Source organism: Natrix helvetica (genome assembly GCF_964273705.1).
Source record: "Natrix helvetica genome assembly, chromosome: 4".
NCBI classification, from domain to species: domain Eukaryota; kingdom Metazoa; phylum Chordata; class Lepidosauria; order Squamata; family Natricidae; genus Natrix; species Natrix helvetica.
The window spans coordinates 98902200-98923397 of NC_138550.1; positions in this window are offsets into that span (position 1 = coordinate 98902200).

Consider the following 21198-nt stretch of genomic DNA (forward strand, 5'->3'; position numbering starts at 1 on the left):
AGAAATACAGTAGTCCACCAGTTATAAAGCTCTGCCAATGGAATTGGATATGCTTTTTCATAGGGTGGGGCTGTTCCTTTTGTAGGAAGGAAAATATTTTTGGAAGCTGCAGATCATAGCATATAGGGCATGAATGGCATGGCATCATGTCGAAGGCAGAAGCTCTGAATTAAATAAACCAAGAATGTTTTTTCTAGATATGGAAGGAAATGTATTCTCTTCTGCTTTAGGTATGCTAGGCCATCTGAAAAATTAACATATTCTGCTTCTGTACATTCACATATAACATTTTATCTTGATTTTTTTTTTAAAGTTCAAGTACCTATTTTTTTCTTAAAAATAAAGACGAACCAAAATCACATTTAAAACTTTGAAAGACATAAACTTGGGACCCCTTTCTTCCTCAAGAAAAAAAAAGTCAGGAGAAAATCAGGGATAGCTACCAGGCTGAATATTGTGGACTGTATTCCTCTCTTTAAAAGGATTTAGGTCTTGCATCAGTTTCCTGGAACTCAGCATTAAAACAAGATGCAATCTTAGAAACGACATTAAGAAAGAGCGTGTGGCCACCAGACCTGCTTGTTCCAAAAGGTTTGTGAAGATCAATGATATAGATGGCCATCCTTACAGTGGGTCATGGTGTTGCTGGTAGGACTGTATTTCTTGGTATGTCAATTGCTAGGAAGTTAACTGCCACTGTTGGGAGAGGATTTTTTTCCCCAAAGCTTTCTGTTTAGCTCAGGAATGTCAAAGTTGTGTTGTCACGGCATTACCACATGACGTATCACAACTTTTTTTCCCTTCACTAAACCGGGCATTGGCGTGGCCAGCGTGTGATGCATCCAGCCCACAGACTGCAAGTTTGACAGCCCAGGTTTACCTCATTCTCAAATGAGCCTTTTGGGAAATGAGCAGCATGTCAATCCATGCATACAGCCATACATAAGCAACAAAGGTTCTGACTAGTTCTGGAGAGCTGGTAGCAGAAATTTTGAGTAGTTCAGAGAACCGGTAAATACCACGTCGGACTGGCCCTGATCCCATCTATTCTCTGCCTCCCGAGTCCCAGCTGATCGGGAGGGAATGGGGATTTTGCAGTAACCTTCCCCTGCAGTGGGGTGGGAATAGGGATTTTGCAGTATCCTTCACCCAGGAGTGGGGAGAGAATGGAGATTTTATAGTATCCTTCCACTGCCACGCCCACCAAGTCACACCCATAGAACTGGTAGTAAAAAAAATTGAATCCCACCACTGATAAGCAAGAAAGCAAGCTATCCTATTTGAGGTTTACGGGCCGTCAACAAATGTTTTGGTTCAGAGCTATATGACACATACAATCCTCTTTCAAAATTTCCATATAAAAAGGTGGCATCAGAATCAAGTCTTTATCTGCCCCTAACCATTCCAACTTAAAAGAGAGACTTCTGCCATAAATAGTTCTGGATTCTTATCTCTGCCTATTTTTATGCTTTTACCTTACACAATTCTGACTGGTTTTAACACAGATATCAGGCAATAGACAGATTATGTTGGCAAAGCAAATTGGAAACATGTTATTCTTCTGCCTCCACTAAGAGACTTGAGGAGTTTTCTTGTGCTTCTCTATAGAATTGCATGCAGCACATCTTCAGCAGTTTATTTGAAGCAGTGCGGCAGTGTTGCATTGGTAGAAACCAAGACAAATATTTCTGACAGTGGAGATAATAAGAATATGTCTTACTGATTTGGCTCTTCCAAATAGCATATTTGCATCCCAGCATGTATATTATTAAGCTGAGCCTCACACATTCAATAATTGTAGATTCAGAAGTACCGTTCTGAGTTGGACGTATTTAATTAAGAATGGAGACTATAATCAATGAGATCTTTATGGCATCTTTGGAATTGCCCTGTTTAGTTTGACACCCGAAATAGCATAAAGGTTAGCACAAAACTTTACAGCCGCAATTTAATTGGTTATGTGCATCAACATTAAGTACATTTAGTCCATTGAATCCCGAAACTGAAAACAGTAGTCTTTCATTATTTATATATGCATTTTTTCAGTGTTCTTTCATTAAAGAAAACAGGAGTCATTTATGACATTCCTATTTTCATCCTTACACCTAATAGTTTGGGTTCAGATTTGCATTCGACATTGCAATGGAAATAGGTTGGTGATTTTCTCCGGTTTTAACTTTATTCTGCAATCCCAAGCATTACATCCCATACGATTCTGAAGGATTTGAGAATCCTTTGAGGACAGCGTGATACTGGCAAGGGGAGTTTCAGGGGAAGAGGTAATATGAGAAGATTGCCAGCCCGGTGCCTTTCTCAATGGAGAATCTCCATTGGATCTGTTAAACCTTCAAGGTAGTCAGACAAAAAGCTAACACTACCTTTATTGTAAGATTTAGGTAACAGAATCTTGAAAATCTAAAAATATCTTTCCCCCCCTCCCTTTTACTCTCCCCAAAATAAGGGAGGACTGCTTCTGACATGCTTCCTACACCCCTTTAACATCTATGGACCGAGACATTGTACCTTTTATATGATGGTTAGGTATGGTGCAGCTCTTCCCCCTGTCATCTCACATACCATTATCAGTTCACATTAGAAACAGAAATGCTCTTTCATTCACAGATGGGCAAGTCTGGATCCAATTGGATTTATATTCTTTGGTATTACGCCTATTTTATACTTATATAAGTATAAGTAATTTGAGTTATTTATCAAACAATAAAGCCAGGATAAAAATGTAATAAATAAGTACTTACGCCCACTTTGTATAGAAGACCCATTTCTCATGTGAGTTACTCTATGGAATTAGAATGGAGTCTTAAAACTGCAAGGTATTTAATCTGTGCAGTAAGGATTTCTTTTTCTTGTCTTCACTTTCCTTGTTATTTAGAGAAAACAGTGGCCCTCTTGAAAAGTTCCTAGTTGGCTATGCGCTCAAGCTGCTTTTACTACAAATCCAAAGCGGTGGACGCTAACGACTAAAATTAATAATAGCACTGCATATACTGTGTTAACATTTCTTTAGAACACATTGCTGGTTTTGGGGGGAAAAAACATTAAATCCCCAATATGTCAGACAGAACCTTTTTTTTAAAAAGTCAGAAAAACAGTTCTAAAGTTCACTTGGCCTTGGTTGTTGGATCTACGGTTGTTAATAGCTTTTATAAGAAATGGGAACCTTTCCATCATAATACCAAACCCAACAGTGAATAGCCATTCAGATATCTATTTGCATACATAATAGCAACACCCATACCTACATGTAGATCAGTGGTGGGTTACTCTTATCGTTGCTATTGGTACGCTGTTCGTGCATGCGCTGTATGTGTGCTGAGCATGCGCCTGTTGTGCACTGCGCACGCATGCGCAATCCACCACCCAGCTGTTTTTGGGAGCTTGGACAGGCACCCCACGCTGTGTGCTCATGCGCAGTGTACCTTTCAGCATAAATAAAGCTATAGATCACGGGCAGGCGGGTGGGCCGTACCGATACACTTTCAGCTGCTCCAGGCCGCTACCAGTACGGCCGTACCAGGCCATACCCACAGCAACCCACCACTGATGTAGATGTAATTGCACAACATAGAAGACAATGTTACATCTCTCTCTCTCTCCCTCTCTCCCTCTCTCCCTCTCTCCCTCTCTCCCTCTCTCCCCCTCTCTCTCTCCATGTGAGTGTGCACTGTACGTACTATTTAAGAAGGAATAACTAAATTTAGTCTTCGCCATCTAGAGAGGAAAAGATTCCCTCACAGCACTTAAAGTTAGTGTGAGACTTCTTCAGCCTAACTGCTATGAAAAGGTAGAGCTAAGAAGATGTAAGGGCTGATCAGGAATTTCTGGAGACCAGCTCTGAGCCATTAGGCTATAAGTTTCCCATCCATGTTTTATATGAGTCAGAATAACAGACATTTTGAAAAGAAGACAAATATTTACATACAAACTGTTTGCAGGCTTTTGCATATCGCAATCTCCAGCCCTGGAGGTTTCTGCAACTGAGATATAAACATAAGACTAAGTCTGTTCCCATGACTAACATCTATTTGAATAAGAGGAGGGGGGAATTAACATATAAGATCCCAATACTGATAAGATCCCTATGAGATACCAGAGCTGAATCATTCCTAACACTTAGCAAGTTGAGCTGACATTAGTTGACAAGATGAACATTAGGCTAATGAAGAACACTGCTTTCAACCTGAAGGTGATTAAAGCATGGGTGGGGTGTGTTAATTACTAGGTATGATCTGTGCCTCCTCATGCAAATCAACAGTTTAAGCTGCTTTTTGTTACTACAAGTTACTACAATATGCAAGGTATGTATATCACCTATTTGTGCCACACCACAATACAGAATCCTGTGCAACCATGAGAACAAAAATACACGATTAACTTACACCAAAGGCTACCTTTGACGCAAAAGGATTTGTATGTGTAGAACTTAGGAAAAAGATATATTCATTAAGTAATAAATGGGATACCAAAATGGAAATTTTAACGTAAGAATAAAAATAACATATCCTTGCACTTTACTTGTATTTCAAAGTACATACATAAAAAAGATATATCTTTGTCTTCGTAGTCTTTGTAAATTAATTTACATTAATTTTCATTAATAAAACAAAGAGTAGTATTTAAAATACTGTTCATTCATATTGTGAAGATAGTTCCACCTTGTTGCATATTTTCCAGAATCAGATATTAGAACTTAACATTGTAGTGTTTTGTAAATTAGGCTTTAGACTGCCAAAAAGATTTTTTTCTCCACTCTAATAGCTTAGTTAGCAAGAGTAATGAGAATGAATATATATTGACCATTAGCAGCCTAGCCCGAGGGTCTTTCATGATAGGGAGTAAGATCTTGTACATCCATTCATGAACTTCAAAAATAAGACTATTCTTTATGGAAAAGTTTATATAACTCAGAACTCAGAAGGATGACTGGAGAACCGCGGAAGATAATGTGAACATTGACTCAAGAGGCTGACTACCATCATTAAAGACACATAAATAGGATGCTAATTCAAACATATAAGAAAAAAAATAAATATTTTTTTTTTAAATCTAACATACAATGTTATCCAAGTCTGGAAATATAATTATGGAAAAGATGTAGTGCCTAATTCCATGGTTTTTAGATATATTGCAGTACCCATTATTTCTTCCATCACAGGAAAGGTCTTAGCACAATTCAGGTAGCAGTATTTTTTCCTGACAATTGATCAGCTCTTTGAGGTAGCCCAGGCCAGACAATAGACTTATAGGGACTATTTGGGGTACAATCAGGGGTGGGCTGCTAGGGGTTCAGAGGGGTTTGGGAGAACATCTAGCTAAGATCTGTGCAGTTCGGTGAACCCCCAAATCCCACTCCTGGCTGGCCCCACCCTGCCCCTCCCAGGAGTCCCCACACAGCCAGTTTTGGATGCAGGTAAGTGCAGTGCCTGCATGGAGGTTCAGGGAAGGTGAAAAATTGGTTCTGGCCTCCGGAACCTGGGGAGGCCGTTTTCACCCTCCCAGAGGCTTGAGGAGAACCTCTGGATCCCACCAGCAATCAAGACCCAGATACATTAACATCAGACCAACAATCAAGAAGTAAACGATTGAGGAACTGCCAAACAAGCTAGCCCACTTCCTCCAATATTGAGAGGGCAAACTACTGGAATATAAATTAAAGACAAAACCCATTCCTTACTAGCACTGAGGATGTTACCTAGTTTGGGTAATGAGAAAAATGGGGGGGGGGGGGAAACAACCAAGCTCAGAGAGCATCAAAGATCCTTCATTTCAATCCTGAGCTACATTTCAATCCTGAAATCCTTCATTTCAACCCTGAGCTACAAATATTCTCCTTCGAATAATCCCTGTCTATTTTTAACTCATCATTTTTAAGCAAATACAACATGAGATTGTTGGTCATTCAAAGTAGCTGAAGGCCCAGAAAGCTGCAATTTAGTTTCAACATCTTGAACACTTGACTGACAAAGCCATCAGAAGATAAAAAGCTGGGATTTAAAAATCAAGTTTAAGGAGTTCTTAAGTTTGATTAAAAATCCCAAATCTTTACCTATCTGCTAATAAGGCAAGAAGTAAGAATACTTAATAATCCAATGACCACAGGATCTCTAGTTTTCACATATACACCAGTGGTGGGATTCAGCCAATTCACACCTATTCAGGAGAACTGGTTGTTAACTTACTAAACAGTTTGGAAGAAAAGCAGTTGTTGGAAGAAATCTTACACTGTCTTTTTCCACTTTACAAGGATAATCCTGTAAGAACGGCAGGAAGGAAACATTCTGGTGTTGTTTCTAGCCTAATCTTTATTGCCCTGCTTACAGAAACTGCCTCTCCGGTTAACCCTTATTACATTGTAACAGCTAAGGTGAAGCACCCATCAACCTGAGTGACATTGAGTTGGCCACGCCCACACGGTCATGTGACCACCAAGCTACGCCTACCTAGTTGGTCATTAGGGCAGAGAACCGTTTGTTAAATTATTTGAATCCCACCACTGATTATACACATATATGGTAAATAACAACAGATCTGGAAGGAAGGAAGGAAGGAAGGAAGGAAGGAAGGAAGGAAGGAAGGAAGGAAGGAAGGAAGGAAGGAAGGAAGGAAGGAAGGAAGGAAGGAGAACAAATAGGTAGATTGATAGTTTGCCATTCTCTTCTCATTTCTTCCCTGCCTGTACAAACTCAGCAAGCCTCTGGATACAGCAGTTTTTCTACCACTAGGCAGGTAGAATTATCTGTCCCAAAGCTACAACACTTAACCAAGTCTTTCGGATTTTAATCAATTTTTCCCGTTGCAGGAAAATATCTTTGTGATTACTGATCCCTTTCAGCATGATGTGTGAATTTACACACATCGCTGTTTCACCTGTGTTTTAAATAATCAACCTCATTAACTCTAATCATTAGGTTTTTTTCCCCATAAGAAGCCCCACGAGCACAAACCATAAATAAATACCCCTTTATAAAGCTATGGAGCTGTAACAAAATTATGAATAGATTAATGAACAGGGTGAACGTGGGTGTTTTATGTTTTTAAGTATGAATGGGGGAGGGGAGTCATACCTGAGCTGCAGTTCATCGCTTCACAATCCTTTCTGAAACTGTATCCCTACTTTGGTTTCTATAGCAATGGTGACGCACAGGTTTACTTCGTGATGGGAACTTTAGTGCAGGCTCAAGGTGTATAGTAAGTGGCCGCTGTCACTCTCTTTTTTCTTAACTTAACCTCATAGGTCATGCTCATTTTTTAAAGGAATCAAATGGGTTCCTAACTAAAGCTATATAAAGGATGATCAACCTTTGTCACTTAAAGAAAGTTGGACTTCTAAACAGCTGCAGTCAGTCATACTTAGAAGCTGCGAGGTATTTTAACTATTAATTGGGCAGGTGGAATTTTACATGCTACCTATAGACTGAATTTCTATCAGCCAGGGGGTGGGGGGAAAGGACAAGTGTATTTGGAGAAATGAGATGTGCTCATTTTGGAGATGAATTAAATGTACAACAGTCACAGAGAAAGATCAATAGAATATTTGGAGACTAAAGAAGCTAAAGTAAGACACCCCTAGGCAATACTTTAGATAACTAAATGTCTATTATGTCTGCAAATCTGACAAAACTAAGTAAGATGAAACTGTCGCATAAGAACTAAGTGCTATGAAAAGAAACAGAAACAGCATTTGAAAATGACTTTGAAAACCTCCCAGAAAATGTATGGCTGACGGGAGCTACGTAAAACTTGAATCCAACAAACTGTACTGTGAACTAGAAACATTGCATAATTTGAAATAAATTGTTTGACATTTTATTTATAAATAAGTTTTCCTACAGGGCAAATCCATGTCTAATTCTCATGAGAAAAGTAAAAAAATATATATACACAAAGAGAAGTTACTTATAAATACATTTTTGTGCCTGGAAGTGCAAGTGCAATATAACCGCAGGTAAACATGTTTGGGGGAAACATTTCCTAGTGAAAAGGAGCCAGGATTAATAAAGAATGCCTTCCAGATATAGCTAAGTCAAGGCCAACAGGTTGTTTTGGTTAGACTGCTATTGCCCCGGGGCGGGGGGGGTCTTCCTTTTTTCTTTTTGCCTTTCCTCCCCACCGTACTAGGAAGGGTCTCTGACAATATGCTGATAACCAAGAAATAAACAATTTTTATTTCTGGAGTGTCCATCGACTTGGCATGATGAATATGCGGTGACGGAGGGATGCTTCACATCTCCAGTGAAGAGAGAACAGGACAGATGTTATCAACTGCTAACTGATGAGTAGCAGGTGTGCAATATGGGAGGGGCGCCTTTGCAGTCACACTGACTCCAGGAGTGGCCCTGGATGACTTTCACTCAAAGGGAAAGATTTATCTGAGTCAGAGAGTTAATTACACAACAGCCAAAGCCAAATGAACCAAATGAAGCAATAGTTTTTGGCACAGTGCTCAGACCCACATGCGTTACATTACGTGCATACCTGAACCAGCAATGCTTCCTGCCCAAGTGGGAGATTTACCTCTGGGAAGAACAATAGACACTGTTGCCGCCATTTTCTCATCATTAGTTTCCGAAAAGTCAAGCTTCATTGCATATTAACAATAATAAAGTCACGATTCCCCAACTTTTATTTTCTTTTTCCTTTCTTTACTTTTGTTTTGTTTTTCCTTTTCTTTAACAGCAAAGCAAAAATGGTATTTTATTGCTTTAGAGCTAGTGAGTCTGCAATTTCAGAGAGGCAATTTAATGCTAACTATGGCACACGAAGTAAAGGAACAGGCAAGGGCCATTCTCAATTATATTTCAGTGCAGGTGGGATTCAGGTAAATTACAACTTCAGGTAGAAGGCAGAGAGAAAAAGCCAAAGTGAATTAAAGTTCTACCTTGGTGAAGATTCCAGCTGGTAGCCATAAACTCATAACCACTCGTGGGGTATTTCTCATACTCTAATTTGTGCTCTGATATTAAGACCCATTTCTTTTCAATTACTTAAGTGCATTTTATTTTATGCATTTTAAACCATTATAAAACCTTCTTACTGTGGCGTTATTATATGGGACAGTGGTATGCCCATTTCAACACTTTATGCAAAATCTTTAAAATGGCCAAATCACAAGGAGGCCAAGGATAGGCATTTAGTATGACTGGTATCAAGGAAGAAACAAGCATTGGGGTTAAATGATAGGCAATAATAATAATAATAATTGGTCTTTTATAATACTTTTACACTATTAAAAGGCAACTTAGTTCAAATGTATTTTTGCATATGTATATTTCTTCCCTCCGTGACAGATATATATCAAATAGCCCGTGATTTGAGTGGTATATCTGGGGAATTGACCACTGGCATCATATTTATCACCATCATTCCAATAAATACCACAGTCAGAAGGGATTCATTACAAATTCAGATGTCCCAGTTGTTGTTGTTGTTGTTGTTTTATTTTAACTCCAGAGCAGAAAATTTTATTACTTTCAAAAAACCTGCGCTATTCATGGATTCAAGTACAGTGGTACCTCGGTACCATGGGTGGATTCCTGCCAGTTCTAACCTCTTCTATAGAAGAGGTTCCACAAACCTTCAGTGCTGTTTAGAACCGGTTCCAGCTCCCTCCCCCCTGCCCGTCCGCACATCATCAAGATGAAGAGCGAGAGGAGGAATACTGGGAGTTGAAGTCCACAAGTCTTAAAGCTGTCAAGTTTGAACACCCCTGGGGGGTTTTTTCTAAAGGGTTAAGGGTGCAAGGGTCTTGTAACTTGACAGCTTGAAGGCTTGCGTGCTTCAAATGCCAGAGTTTCTGAGCCAACATTTTGGTTGCTAAGCAAGAGCGTTGTTAAGTGAGTTTCACCACATTTTACAAGTTGGCCACTCCCACCTGGTCACATGGCTGGCAAGTCACTCCCACAAAGCAGGCCACACCTACAGAAGAGGTTCTAAAAAAATTTGAAACCCACCACTGCTCTGTACTCATTTTAACTGGTTCCAGGAGACATGATGAGTACCAAAAACGATGAATACTAAACAAATTTTTCCCATAAAGAATAATGTCACAAGCCAGCTGACACCGACAGGTTTTAGCTTGTGCACTGAGTACCAAACAAATAATGAGTGTTCAGTGTTCACTTGAATCAGTTGTACTGGGCCATTGTTTAAGCCTAAACTAGAAGTGTGAATATAGCTGTGGTTCAAAGTACAATATTACAAAGGATTTGTTTAGCTAATATGTACCAAATTTTCCAAAGGCAGTAATTTTAATAGAGTCATCACTCTTTGAAATAAAAATTATGACTCATGACTTCATCCCAAAAAAGATTTTTTTTTGACTGTGACAAATCCGTAATTTCTCTTCTGACACATGACTAACCCTAAGGCTAACCAACACAACAAATCATTCTTCTTGCAAGTTATCCAACAACAGACTAGGAGTGCTTGAAATATGCATGTTAATAAGTTATTTAACATAAAGTAATATATATCCACATAAATCACAACATTTGCAAAGTCAACAATATGGCATTGCTTCACACATTATGATCGTTGCACTGTCTGCTTTTAACAGGGAAATCATATGGGAACATTTTTTTCCCTGACTCATTAGGAACTCATCAGGAGATCTCAGATGGCCACATAACCATATGTTTTCCTTCAACAGAAAATAAGAACACTATCACAATAGTTTCTTTTTGAAACTTAAAACTCTCGCTTTACACACACACACACACACACACACACACACACACACACACACACCATATGGGCTTTCTTTAAATAGTCATCTTGCAAAATTAGTTGCCTTAAAGTGAGTATGTATTATTAGCCATAATCAGGATGAGCAGTTACTTACAGCCCCAAAACAGCTAAAGCAAGGAAGAACTTCCACAACGGAAGGAAAATACATAATCCTGGCAATGAGCTAATTCTACTATCGTAGACCACTTGTTCTTTTATTTAATGTATGTGCAGCCGGGGTGGGATTCTACCGGTTCAGACTGGTTCAGTGAACCTGTAGCTCCAAAGATCAGCTGGGAGCAAACCGGTTCACTCCCACTATCAAGTGGGCCTGCCCGCCCGCCCCTGTGCTTTGCCTACCTTTATCTTCTAAGCTGAGTTGTGTCGCAGAGTGGATTGCCGCGCCTCAGCTGTTTTCCTTCCCAAGCATTAATCAGGAAGATAAGTTTTTTCCAAACTGTGCACGTGTGCACAGCAGGCGCAAAGCATGCGCTCAGCCAACTGGTTGTTAAACTGGTAGGATTCCAACCCTGTATGCGGCCAATCTCACTTTGCTCATTCCCTTAAAAGGAAAAAAACCAAAAATCCCACCTACAGTTCAATTTATTTTGTGCAACAACTACAGCCAACCAGTAGGTGACAGTGGTTATAAGTTTGCATTTACGGTATACACTCTATATCTTTTTGTTCTGAAAAGAGTTTCCTGTTTCCTGTTGCAGTTAAGCTGAAAGGCCCATGTGGACTGTGCACTTTGTTAATTCGGAAGGGCTATATACAGAATTTATAACAATATGTCATTCCTTAGTCTTATTTTGCTCCATAAGAAACCCTTGAGATAGGTTGATTGAAAGAGAGAAAAATTAAGAGAGAAAAATTGGCCAGAGTCATCCATTCTAACTTCAATGACTGAGGACTGACTTGGATCTAGGACTTCCGTATATTTAATCACTACATCTTACTTTTTCATGTTTGCATTAATAACATTTAATAAAATCCTGTTATATTCTGTTCCAGTGAACTTTATACTTTATTTTGGATATGTGGTATGCTGTCTTATGTTACACTCTAATAGTTACAGAAGACTGTAGAGTACATTGTTACACATCAAAATGCTATATAAAACAAACAAAGTAAAACCACAATAGGGACCATTTCATTCATTTTCTGAAATACAGAGCAAATTTCCCTATTCATCTCATAAAAGACAATCTAACACAACAGCAGGAACCATCCACCTACACAGACTATTTAAAGTAGATCTTTGGAGAAAAGCAAGAAGATGTATTTAAAGGCAATGGCCCTATAGTCACATCCAAGTGCTCCTCAACTTGAAGAAGGTAACTCCAATGCAAAGAATCTTTATGGTGACGATTCTCTTGGATATTTTGTCTGGCACCAGCATTGTTTTTCTTACATTACCATGCTTTTGTACTAAGACCCCTAAGTCTTCTACATTACTCTGGAAAACTTTGTCCCAAAGGTGCTTTTTCAAGAGGCAACTGGACTTTCAAAGGTGCTTTTTCAAGAGGCAACTGGAAAGTCCAGTTTGGGACAAGGTTTTCAAGAGAAATGTAGAAGACTTAGGGGTCTTAGCAAGGTCTCTTGGAAAAGCACCTTTGGGACAACAACAACCTAGATGACTGAGAATCTCCATAGACATCTGGAAAACCTTGTTTTCCATTGTATATATTTGATATAATTTTTGCTTTTTGCTCTTAAATGGTTCTAGAGCTTCATTTATGTAGCTTAAATCAGAAAGCCAGAGTATTTTCTAGTAGGCAAATGAGAAAGATCAAAAACCTAATTGTGTTCCAGCAAGGATGAATTGGACATATGTTTAATATGAATACTGTTTGCTATCAGATGTAGTCCTAATCCTTAATCTGATGCAACACCAACATCTCTCCATGTTGGAGCAACATTTATTTTATACCCCAACAAGATCTGGCCTTTCAATTCAGTTGAGGGAACTGTGGAAAGTTATCACCCAGCCCTCTTCCAGAAAAATGAAATAACCTAGGAAATATTGAAAAGGCAGAATATTTCTCTGGATGTGAAAAGGAAGAAACGTGTTTTAAAAGACAGAATCGCATCCCCCTTTGTCAATGAGCCATTAAAGCCTGAGCTAGTTCACTTTACATAATAAAGAGTTCTCCCCTCCAACTCCAGAGTGATGGGATTAAGGGATGATAATATTGGCCTTTTACCCAACTCCCCACACGGCATCTGAGAACTCAACCAAACCTGGATTCAAAACACAGCCTAGAGAGATGCCCCTTCATGGCCCCATGGGAGTCTGACAACCAATCAGAAGACAAGCTCAAGATCAAAGGCCAGAGAGGGCATAAAACCAGGAACTCGGCTTCTCTTCTTCTCCACCAACATTGAAGCATGTGATCACCTTTTCTGTTCAGGACTCAAGCCATGCGGTCCTGTCCACCATTAAAACCATCTTTCCAAGCAGCTTCCATGTCTCCAGTGTCTTTTTCCCCCCTTGGAGCTGAACCCAGAAGGACATTTCTTTCAACAGAACAATTACACCATTTGCTCAATTTCTAATCCAGCATCCAGATGGCTTAATTAGCAATATTGAAAAGGATTCTTTCATTATTTATGTTGATTCAAATGTACCTAAGTGGCTTTTAACAATTGTATTTATCCAAGTGAGCCATTCTGTTAGGGGGGGGGGGGAGAATGGGGGTGGAGCGCAAGTAAAATAAAGAGGTAAGGATTGTTTTATGAAACAAGTAATAATAATAAAGCTGTTACATTCAGCCAAGAGACCTTTTAGTAAATCGTTTATTCTGCAATTTGACAATATTTACAGAGGTTTTTACATGAATTATTTACTTGAGTTTTTATAACACAGAGCATACTATACAAAAGAAAATGGGAGGAGGGGAGAAAATCATATTAAAATTACAAACTCAGGAACAACAGTGACAGATGGTAGAAAGGATTCAGACCAAAATAATGCCTGTGTTATTTTTTGCGTATTCTCAATAAAAAAAGGTCATAATATGTGAAATATGACTAAATGGAACCATCAGTCTTAAATTATAGTATCTAAAGAGAATTAAACAAATTCATATAGAGCACATTTACCAGTGACTATTAGCCGCAATGCATAATTAAAATTTCCTGTATTGCTGGCGGTAGTCCTTTAAGGATTACCTACTAGCCACTGTAACTATAACTATTGTTCATTACTAGCAAGCTTCCAGAAGTCTTTGCTGTACTAGATGGATTTTTTAATAAGTCCTGTCAAGATAGTTTATATTTTCTGATAGCAAATATAAATAAAATGTGATATATTTTCAATATTTGATATTATTTATTTATGTTTAATATTTATTCATTTAATATTTGTTTCCATTTTTATATTTATTGTCAATAAAATCTGATATATTTTCAATAAAAAGACCTAATACCTATTCATTGTAAAAAATAAATAAATATGTGACTGTGATGAGGAACTTCCAAAAACCAGGTTGTTCCCATGTCAAAATGGAATATGCCAACCTGGTGTTGTTCAAAAGAGGTGAAGGAACTTTTAGCATCCAAATGAATTCAGAGGGTCTGAGCTGCACCATGATAGTGGAATCAACAATTGGCAACAGTCTGAGGTATTTTTGAAGTAGCCACTCCTATCTGTTGAACCAAATAGGGGCACAGTAAGCATGGGTTATTTGGCAAATTAATTGCATGATTACTGTGAGTTCACTGAACTCAAACTAAAACAAAATACAGTAAAGTTTGGTAAACCCCCATGTCATGTGAATGACTTCACTTGAATGAACCATATCAGGTGGATAATAACTAATCAGAGATTATAAACTTTTTTCCCAAAACTTGCTGTTTCGGTGTTGCAGTAACAGGGTTTGTTGTTGTTGTTTTTTGTCTCTCTCTGTCAGTCTTTCAAGTTGACCAGGCAGGAAATATGGCACCATGAGTTAATTCTCCTTTATTATAAGACTACATTAATGGAATCTTGCAAGTCTAAAAGTACAAATCTCCTGCTGTCACTTTTTACCATCTGATAAGTTACAGCAGATTTATTCGAAACTTCTTTCTCTGCCCTTTATTCAGTTGTGGGCTTCTCCTTTTATTTCATCTGTTCCCTAAGCAACATCTCTTCCCCCACCCCTTCTTCCAAGATCATTCTCACATTCCATTATACTCCCTCTGTTACCTCCCAAAATTCTAATTATATTTCCTTGCTGTTAGTTTTCTAAACAAATTTCCTAAACGCAGATATGTGTCCTTGCTCTTGTTAACCGCTTTCAAAATATTTCTGCTTGTGTCAGTAATTGTGCTGTTGAGTGAGCTATTTCTGCAGAACTCTATTCTGAGTACGTTGCTTATGTGTGCTGTGCTCTATAGCAAAACCTCTGATGTTTCTTGATCTGATTACACGGCGGTTGAATAAAAGTTGTGTGAAAAATCAAAGCCTTATTGGTGAGAAATATCTGTAATGTTGACAACTTCAGCTGCCATTTAGTGCTCAGGATCTCTTAGGATTTGCACCTAGGTGAATTATAAAATGCATTCACCCAAGCCATCTTGGCTAAAAATGACTGAAGTGTATTCAGAATGATTATGGAAGTTCAGTCATACAGTAGTTCCTTCAGCAAGTTTTAGGGCATTTAAACAATACATAAGTGGAAGCCAATTTATTGAATAATTTTTAATGTACTCTTGATTGATGCGGTCAAACATTTTCAAGTAAGATTCACTGCAGGTAAAAAAAAAAATCACACTATTTATTTGTTTAATGCCAAACACTTCCCAGATTTTCAGATAGCATATAATTGTGTCTTTTTGGTAAATTTATGCACATCTTAGTGCCATTGGAATAAATAAGAATCAGAAGGTAAGCCTCAAATTCCATTGGCAACGATTACTAATTGTTTGTTTATTTATTAAATTTATTGGCCACCCATCTTATCAAAGGGTAACTGTTACATATGAGACCAAGTAGCTACTATAGAGAAAACTCCATATAAAACCTTGTATGCATTTATATGAAACTTAACATGTTTCCCTCTTCATAGTTATCGAGCTTAGTGATTTTCAAATTCTTTCAGATCATAGAATTTGTTAGTTAAGTAACAACAACAACAACAACAACAACAACAACAACAATGTTAATAATAGAAATCTAGGAATTCTTGGAAAAGAAAAAAGAGTAACTGTTTATTGCAAATGCAAAATTAACTTTTCTAATGTGGAAAAAATGCATTTTGATTTTATAATTACTTGGGAGGTTAATGTTTTAACCAAACAAATCAATGTTCAATTACTAGAATGCGATAGCTTTCCCTTGCCTAAAAGTTCAATATTTGGAGCAATTGATGTTACTTGTCAATAGAAATCATCTCCTAAGATTAGCTTATTTCTATACTTGTTTTTGTTACTGTGTGTAAAAAGAAATTTGTGCTGCTACAAATGACTTTTCAATGCCTGAATGGCAGTTTCAGGATATTCTTTTAAAAGCTCTATCCAGAAATTCATAAGTTCTGCATGAACAAATGTTTTTTTCTCGTGGGAAATCAAGCAAATGTAATTTTAATTCTCAAAACTTATAAATGTAAGTCACAACACCAGCAGCAATAGAATTCATTTTGCTTGTTCTGTATTCACATTTTTCTGTATCATCTGTAATTGTACTGGTTTGTACCCAATGATCCATATCTGGAAAATGTTCCTATGACATAAAATGTTATTAGAATTAATAAAAAAGAAAGCAAAGTAATATTCATATAGTGCGGGATATATATTTAAGATGGGTATTGATGGCTTGGATATTTTTGGCTGAGAATGCCTAGTGGAAACCACTTAAGTATCCATTTTTCCCCGTTTGCCTCTCTTTGCAAACACTATTGTCATGTATGTTTACACTAGAGGAGGTCCCATTCCAAAGACATTTGAACAGGATATGTATTGACACTGAGCAGTATAATCCTACATTTCTTTATTAATTCTAACACACCCCAGTAAGGCGTACTCCTAAGCAGATGGTCAGTATGTCATCTTAATTATTAAGCAACTCTCTTGTAGATACAAACATGTATACACAGAGATACCATCTGCTCCATGAGCAGTGAAAAACTCAGTTCGTTAGGTCAGAGTTTGTTAGGCCAAAGTTGCATTTTGTGCACATGTAAACATCGTAAAAGAAAGGTCAGGAGGAAGACTTGCTGTTGTGGCCTGCCAGTGGCCAGCAAAGCTGGCAACAGATTTGGACAGTGAGGAGGTTGGGGAGGAACATGACCCAGTCCTGGAGTCTGGGGAAGGCTCTGATGAGGGCTCTATGTTGGAGGCAGAGAGGGGGCCAGAGCAGTATGCCAGTTATTAGCTGCCTTCAGGGTCAGACATCAGTGAGGCAGATGAACAACTGGAGCCTGTTCCTAATGTGCACACGCACAGAGTTGCCAGACATAGGGAACAGTTAAAGAACAGGGGTCGACTTGGGAGTAAGGCCACAGGTGGACAATGAATGGCCTCTCCCAGAGGAAATAAAAGAGGAGCGAAAGGGGAGTGGAATTTGCAGGAGACAATTAGTTTGCTTAATTGGTTTGTGACTCTCCGAGAGTCCTTGCCAAGTTTTGCAGATATCGGCTTGGCAATTCTCCAAGCCAGATAAGGTTTGTGACTGTAAATCCTCCCTTGTAAAGACTTTGCCGGATGTGAATGAGCAGAAATCACAGTACATTAATACAAGGAGTTTTTGTCAGGACAAGGGAAGCCTAGATCAGAATACTTGCTATAAAGACAATGGTTAGATAAAAGAAGACTGGGTCTAAGGCAGGAATGTAAACTTCTCAAACAACACCCTCCCTAATTCTCACAAAGATAAAAGGAGGGAGGGGAGAAACACATTTAAACTTGAAAGATTTTACTACTATAGTTTTACAATAAAAATAGCACTGACCTTTATGGCATTACTTTCTTGGGCTGATCTACCTTGACATTCTCTCACAAATTGCATTTTTCTTTGGTTTTTTTAAAAAATGCACTGATGTTGTGCCTCCTTTAATTTTTTTTGCATGCTAAATAAACAGATTTTTTTCCAATTCACATTCCAGAATTGGAGATTAACTGAGATAAGCTACTCCCCAGACTGACACGTGGTGTGAACTACTCACTACTGAAGATTGCTGTTCAAAATTGACATTTTAACTCTTAACCTATTTATGAAAGAAAAAAAATTACGAAAAGCTGCTATGATGAAACAGAACATTAGGAAAATTGGTACTGGTGGAAAGTGCTAAACGGTGCGATTTTGTTTTATTGCTCACATTTTAAAGCTATGTTAGGTAAAGCATCAATAAAAGTTCAACATTATATAAAGCTCAATTCTTTCCCGAATGGTCGAAATGTAGAACAATTGGAGTTCAGAGGTAAAATGTAGCAACAGATTTTAACCCTGTAAATAATGGATTCATTAAGAGGTGTATGTAACTCCACTGAAAAGTCTGACTATTAAAACCAGTAATAAAACCATTACTGAATGAGTCAATAAAGTTATTCAGCATATCATAGGATCCAAAAATAATCTAATGAGTTACCAGCCAACCAAACTGCTTAGTAAAGTATCCAAATAGCACCATAAAAAGGGGGTGCCATAAAAAGCTGACAAAACAGTGCAAAATTTACCTGACTAACTATAAGTGCTAATTATTTGGAGATGCTGCCAAGTTAAAAACATAGTTAAGGTGCACAATGTTATGAAGGAAGCCAAATAAGATGTCTTGTCACTATTCAAATGTTATTGACCCATCTAATCTTATTTGTCCATATTGGATGCCATTATAAACTCTAACCCTAACCCCCCAAAAAACCTTGACTGCAGGCCATAAAGCCTCTCCAAAAGTTGCCATCAAACAGAAATTGCTATTGGGACAAAAGTAGATATTTATTAAATTCATGAGTAGTAATCATACAAATTAATGAAATCAAGCCCAATTTTAAATTAAATTAACGTCATTTGGTGCCCTGGCTAAATAGGCCTGTGGTTTAAAAAGAGGTTGTACAAGCTCAATTCACAAACTTTCCAATTTTTTGAATCTCTGGATAATCTAGTGCTATAGGGCAAAATATAGGGATGTGGTGGCTCAGTGTCTAAGACATTGAGCTTGTCAATCAGAAGGTCGGCAGTTCAGCAGTTTGAATCCCTAGCGCCGTGTAACAGGGTGAGCTCCTGTTACTTGTTCCAGGTTCTCCAACCTAGCAGTTCAAAACTACATAAAAATGCAAGTAGAAAAATAGGGACCACTTTGGTGAGAAAGTGCTCTGTGTTGAGTCATGCCGGCTACATGGCCATGGAGACATCTTTGGACAGCAATGGCTCTTGGGCTTAGAAACGGAGATGAGCACCGCCCCCAGAGCCAGAAACGATTAGCACACATGTATGGGGAAATCTTTACCTATAGGGCAAAATGAGTTTTTACTTTCAGGGAAAATATTTAGGGAATATTTTGCTTTAACAATTGGTTCCCATATTTATGTCTATAAGAATCCTGGAACTTTCAGCTTTCCAGGGTGAAGCATTAGGAAGCTGATGTATCCAGAGTTATTTTCCATTGGCCATCTATGTTGTGATCATACCATATTTTCATTTAATTACATACTTCAACATTTGTTTGCTTTTGCAAAAACCATGTACAGTAAAGCGATATTGGGGGGGGGGGATCAATCTGTTTTTTAAATGAATAGTACATTGCACATTTCAGTTATTTTAAGAAAGGCATAGAGAAAATAACAATTGCAATTATCTTGAAATCCAGAAGATTATGCACATTTTTAATGTATTCTTTAAAATATTATAACATACTCTGTGCCTTCATAATTATTAAATATTTCAGTAATTCTGAAAAAAAGGCCAAATATGTGTATAATACCCATTTAACTAAAGCAATACTCTATATTACTTTAGAGTTTCTTTGCTTATCAAAGGAGTTACAGTTAGCACCCATAATAAAGAAACCCATACATCGTTATATTTTCATTTCTAGTTATTTTGTTTATTCTGCTAAAGCTAATTAGAAGAAAATAAATCATTCCTTTCTAGGAAAATTATACTTGAGACCAACTTCATAATTTTTAAATGGGAGCACAGAGCCTTAGAAACAAATACAAAAAATATATTTGTAGCATGTAGAAATGCAAACACAGCAACTATCTGCTACTGTTTAAAGCAACTGTCTTTTTCTGAGATCACATAGCTATGTGGGCATGGCTTGGTGAGCGTGGCAGGGGAAGGATACTGCAAAATCTCCATTCCCTCCTATTCTGACCCTCCCCCCTCCGTCCAGTAACGGATGCCAATACAAGCTTATCTGGAATGCCACAATACTTTATTAGCAGGACTACAAATCTTGGTGGCTGAAAGCCCAAACACGAAACTAACAGATAAGAACCTTGGCAGCAATACAGACTCTGACGGATACAGATTGTAATGATGTGTAAGTTTTATGTTATATTTTAAGTGCAATTGCTGTGCTTAGCTCTTTAAGAAGGCTAGGAAACAGTTAACCTTTTTTAATGATGTCATCTAGGGCAGAAGTTAGTTTACAAATGGCTGCCGCTGAATAAAGACGAGCTCTAGTTCAAGCTCCTTGCTGTCTGCCTTTATTTTATGCCAAGGTCATCACACAGATAACAGCTTCTCCAGCGTTACAAACAGGAATCCAAAATAGTTCAGACCAGACATACTGCAGATTGCTTTCAATGGTTCTGTCCTGCAAGAATTATCCTCCCAACATCTCTGTTTATATAAGCTCTTGGGAGAGGCCACGTCCCAACCACCTGAGCTTCATTATCTTTTATGAGCTTGTTTCCTGAGCAGCTGTTGCCTTCGTTTCTCCGCCCTCCTCTGCCAGGCGTCAGAGACCAACTCCCTCTGATCTTCTCCACTGCTCCATGCCTCAGGTGCCTCCTGGTGGCCAATCAGCCTCTCTGATCCCTGCTCTGCGTCTGAACCCTGCTCAGGTCCTCCACCTCCTCCATAGCCAACTCCCAGGGTTCATCACTATCTGAGTCGTTCAGCAGCTGCAAAGGATCCTGCTGGGTCACAACACCTCCTGATCATCTGGGACTTGGCAGGCAGAGAATAGATGTGGGTGGGGCCAGTCAGAGGTGGTAGTTACCAGTTCTCGGAACTACTCAAAATTTCCGCTAACGGTTCTCCAGAACTGGTCAGAACCTGCTGAATACCACCTCTGGTTTCTATGTAACTGAAGGAAAAGATGCACATGCTTTAAAAGAGCTGCAGACAGGTGCTATGTTTGTGCTCCGGTATACTCTGTGGTACCTTTTGATCAAGAATCCAACATAGCTCTCATTTTGAATCATAAATAATGAAGAAATTTTCAGGAAATTATTATTTTGTCAGCTTTCTCATTTAGCAAAGCAGCTTCAATTTATTAAGAGTGTGGAGTATGAGTGAATCAA